We start from the raw sequence: 5480 nt of genomic DNA on the forward strand, positions 1-5480 counted from the left end.
TATTTATACATTGACCTATAAAACAGGTATAATATCATATTATCATCATCATATTTTATTGTATTGTATTGTGTAATAATCTATTTCACACTTGGTGTTCTGCATCTATACAACAACAACAACAACAACAACAACAACAACAACAACTACTACTGATATTTCATTGATATTTATTTGACTGAAGAAAAAGGTGAAACAAATAATACACGGCATGTAACTTTTATTTATACATTGACCTATAAAACAGGTATAATATCAATATTTAATGAAGCATGTAACTTTTATTTATACATTGAACTATAAAACAGGTATAATATCATATCATCATCATCATCATGTTTTATTGTATTGTATTGTGTAATAATCTATTTCACACTTGGTGTTCTGCATCTATACAACAACAACAACAACAACAACTACTACTGATATCTCATTGATATTTATTTGACTGAAGAAAAAGGTGAAACAAATAATACACGGCATGTAACTTTTATTTATACATTGACCTATAAAACAGGTATAATATCAATATTTAATGAAGCATGTAACTTTTATTTATACATTGACCTATAAAACAGGTATAATATCATATCATCATCATCATCATCATGTTTTATTGTATTGTATTGTGTAATAATCTATTTCACACTTGGTGTTCTGCATCTATACAACAACAACAACAACAACTACTACTGATATCTCATTGATATTTATTTGACTGAAGAAAAAGGTGAAACAAATAATACACGGCATGTAACTTTTATTTATACATTGACCTATAAAACAGGTATAATATCAATATTTAATGAAGCATGTAACTTTTATTTATACATTGAACTATAAAACAGGTATAATATCATATCATCATCATCATCATGTTTTATTGTATTGTATTGTGTAATAATCTATTTCACACTTGGTGTTCTGCATCTATACAACAACAACAACAACAACAACTACTACTGATATCTCATTGATATTTATTTGACTGAAGAAAAAGGTGAAACAAATAATACACGGCATGTAACTTTTATTTATACATTGACCTATAAAACAGGTATAATATCAATATTTAATGAAGAAAAAGGTGAAACACAAATAATACAAGGCGTGTGACTTTTATTTATACGTTGACATATAAAACAGGCATAGTATGAATATTTAATAACAAACATTTAGTAGTAGTAGTAGTAGTAGTAGTAGTAGTAGTAGTAGTAGTAATAGTAGTAATTATTACATTTTAGCATTTGCGGCTCAACCGGGGTTCGAACCCACGCTCCGAGGGCCAGCTCGCCCGCGCGACTGGGCATGCGCGAAGGCGCCACTGCGCGTGCGCGAAAACAGGGGCCATGCTAATCTTCTCTGTATCGTTCCAATTTTAGTATATGTGCTGCCGAAGCAAGCACGAATAGAGAGTCCTGAGGAGAACTGTATATACCGCTGACTCCCAGATATGATTCTCATAGGTGGCAAGTGGAAAAATCACTTTTCTGTTTTACTGTAAATCATGCTGACCTACCCCTGTAAACCTTTAAACCTAGTGAATTTTAAAATATTTGTATTTATCTAGGTTTATTCTTACATTTTCTTAGTTGTAGATCATATGCAAATGAGGCTCTCCCTCTGCTAGCTGTGACTGGGCCCCTCCGCATGACGCAGAGGAGCTCTTGGTCATGCGTCACGGACCCTCCCCCACGCACAGACAGCACACATCCTCCCCTTCGGGCAAAGAGCGTCCGCCCTCCTCACAGCGGACTGAGAGAAGACAAACCTCTCCTTTCAGAACAGCAGAGGCCGTGAAAACATAGAACACCGAAACTCAGGTTTAACTCAGAACACCCACAAGAAACATTCAGTGTGAGGTCAAGATTAATATCTGCCTCTGGTCCAAAGTCATGTGAATAAATTGAATGAATGAATGACCCATTTTGAACCATTTTTATCTGCAAAGCTGAATGTAGCCAGTTGTTTAGCCTATGGGTTTTATAAATAAAACCATCAGCATGATGCAAGTGATATTTAGATCAAGTACAGGATATGTGGAAAAAGACCAATAATGAGCATCTAAACTTATCTGAAAAGGTAAGGAGCCCAGAGCAATATGAAGTCAGGGTGACCCGAGAGCAAATAAATCCCCTCAAAATGAAGCACTTAAGAGAGATAGTCTCTCCAATATTAAAAATGTTTTTCAAGCACTGAAAAGAACACATCTGTTTAAAATAAATGCTATTCCTGCACTTTATATCCATGAAAGAATTGAGTAATGACTGCTGAAAATTCAGCTTTGCCATCACAGGTATAAATAACTTTAAAATATATACATTTAAAAAAAAAGCAGTTATTTTAAAACTTAATAATGGTCAGATGTGATATATATCACAATATTCCGTCTTTATGTGTTTGTTTTTACTATATTTTTGATCAAATAATTGCAGCCTTGGTATAGATTCAGTTTAAATGACACTTAAAAAGACAGTCACTTGTCGCCATCTAGTGGCGGTATTATGCTTCCCCAGTTTTGCCATCACATGAATAAATTACGGTTTAAAATACATTCAAATAGATTTACAATTGTTATTAATAACAATGTTAATCACAATTCAAAAAGTACAAAAGTAATTCACGACATAGTTTTTTTCTGTATCCTTGGTCAGATAACGTGTAAGCTTTGGTGTGTATTAGTATTAAAAATGCAAATGACATTCGAAATACATTCACTTGTCACCATCTAGTGGCGCAAATATGTTTTCTAGCCGACTTAAAAATAATCACCTTGGTTTACTCTTACCGATAAAAGTAGAATTATTTCACGTGCCCCTCACGAATGGTCATATGGCGATTATACAACCAGTTTGCAACAACATTTTCACCTTGTAGCATTCGCCACATTATGTTATTACAATAGGAGCCATCTGTTTTCATAGTCTGTGCTTTTATGATACTTTTTAATTGTCAATATCCACTGCCATTACATGGACGAGTGTGAGCAGCACATCTAAAAAAATATCTCTTTGTGGTTTGAAACAGAAAAATGGACAAACCAACGTGTGTAATACAACATTTGTACACCAGGGGGAGTGTTAGTACGTATGTAACTATTTTTAAGGTTAAACATGATTAAACAGTTAAACACGTTTCTCAAAGTTTTAATTGGCTTTTGGCTTTTTGAAACAGTACTAAGAAGTTTAATACGAATACTTTTTCTTACTGTAAACGAGTGACGGGGAGGGGAACGGGTTCAGAACGGACTGTAGTGAAACGATAACGTGATACGTAGAGGTACATAGTTATTTCATTGTGTAAGGGTTCTTACTGTAAATAAGAACAAGACTTTAACAAGTCTTAAAGGTCTTTTGAGCAACATTACATAAAATTAAGAAACAGCAAGATGTTAAACAACCTCAGAATTTATGGATCCTGCTTCTCCTGTTGAAAGGATTAGAGAGCTAATTTTTCCACAAAATTGTTTTGTGGCATAGTATAAGTTATACTTTACATATCCTGTATAACCCAATGATAATGTATTTATGTTTTATAATAGGGATGTACCATGGCTGACCCAAAACGAAGAAGACATCTGGGCCCATTCCTGTCCATCTCACCACAATTCACTCAGAATCAGGCCATCATCACCTGTCTCAGGTACATTCTTAGGTTTTTATTCAGTGTTTAAAGGATTTTCTTTGGATTTTGAGCTGATTGCCTTAACACTGTTCGAGCGTTTTCAGATTTGGGCCAATCAGCAGCTCGGAAAGTCGAGCGTTTATCGAGCGTTTTCATCTTTGGGCCAATCAGAAGCTCGGATTATCGAGCGTTATGGGCCAATCAGCAGCTCGAATTATCGAGCGTTTTGGGCCAATCAGCAGCTCGGATTATCGAGCGTTTGTCATAGACCATAAACAAACCGGACCTGACGGAAACCGAGTCACCGAGTGAGTGAGTAAAACAAAAATAAATAGAATATTACGAATGTACTGAAATAACATTGTCTTCCCAGAGTACTTTTACAATGTGCTGACATGGAATTTGACGATGTATTATTACGTCTTGCTGGTTTTGATATTTAGAAGATACGTTAGTTAATTAACGTGAACGTCAACGTCAGGCGACCTGTTTACACAGTTAAACTATATTTACACTTCGAATTTCGACTCCTAACTGTAGTAACTACATCTACAGGGTCTAAGGAAGATAACCACGCAGTCTGATCAAAGATTAAATACATTTTGAGAGATCGCTAGTATGTAATGTAATGTAATGTAATGCATTGCATTGGAAATGAATGGGACAACATGTGACGATCTCTGAAAACAAAATTAAATTATGAAAAGACCATACAGTTAGTATCTTTAGACTCCTAATATTATAATATCACCACGTGAAATCTAAAGATAAAGTTTAAGTGTATGTTTTATGCATTAACAATAAGCCTGTTTGTTTAATGGCTGCCAATGCATGGGGGGCTAACCCTGGGGTCATTATTTACCTGTTGTGTCACGTTATGTTAATTTGTTAACGTTAATATTTCAATAGTGAATATGTAGTACTAGTATGTCATTAAACTTATGTGTGATATTCCAGTTAATATGGCAATTAACATGTAGTTTAACCTGTAATGCTCGCTTAATGCTGTGCTGTGTCATTTCTTGTCATGCTAGAGATGGTTTTTGCTAATTTAAAAACAACGGCCTCGCAGCAGCTTTTACTGCCCGGGTGTGAGGGCGAGGCGCTTGTTGGCTTTGGGGACTACAAGGAGGCCACCCTGAAGGACCTGTATGACTCCACAGAGAAAAAGCACCAGACGTAAGTCCTGTTGTGGTGAAGGGCAGTGGACTGTTGACAGGGTGCTGTGACTTGTTGATATGCATGTTAATCTTTGATCATTGTCTTGCAGCTTTGTCAAGTGGCTACGGCGGAAGACACCGCAGCCTGGGACCTCGATGGACGCCGCCAGGAAGTACATCCTGGGCCGAGACGAGGAGCGGTCGGCAGAGGTGGCTGCTACCCCCCCACCTCCCAGCAGCAGCAGCACCACCACCACCAGCAGTGGCCCCAGCAAGGCTGCTGCTTCCACCGCGCTGCCGCCCCGCAAGCCGATCGCTCCCACGTTCTCGGCCCTACTGGGAAGGCGTCCAATGGCCCCAGGTGAGCTGCAGGCCAAGGTCAGGAAGCTGATGACCACACCAGCACGGCCTGCAGTTCCAGGTAGATCTCTGTCATTCCCTTTAACACAACAGAGGTTCAGTGTACAGGATTAACTAACCACTGCCCAACCCCCCTCCCCCCACAGTGGTGTCTACGTCCGTCAGAGACCAGCGCCCCTCGGTTCCGCCACCGCCCCCGCCCCCCACCACAGAGGTGACAGACGTGGAACTGGTCCAGATGGCCACTGACATTGAAACAGGTAACTGGCACCACACTAGACGTGTCACACTGTAACATTTGCCCTCGATATATATATTCTTCTGTCAGTATTTTTG

The 5480-nt window shown here is 38.0% G+C and overlaps 1 pseudogene; it reads right to left on the reverse strand.

The window, feature by feature from the left end:
• Positions 1-1341: 1341 nt before the first annotated feature.
• On the reverse strand, positions 1342-1406 carry LOC132117579 (U6 spliceosomal RNA; annotated as a pseudogene).
• Between the last annotated feature and the right edge of the window lie 4074 nt (positions 1407-5480).

This window comes from Carassius carassius, chromosome 36, assembly GCF_963082965.1.
Source record: "Carassius carassius chromosome 36, fCarCar2.1, whole genome shotgun sequence".
NCBI lineage: Eukaryota > Metazoa > Chordata > Actinopteri > Cypriniformes > Cyprinidae > Carassius > Carassius carassius.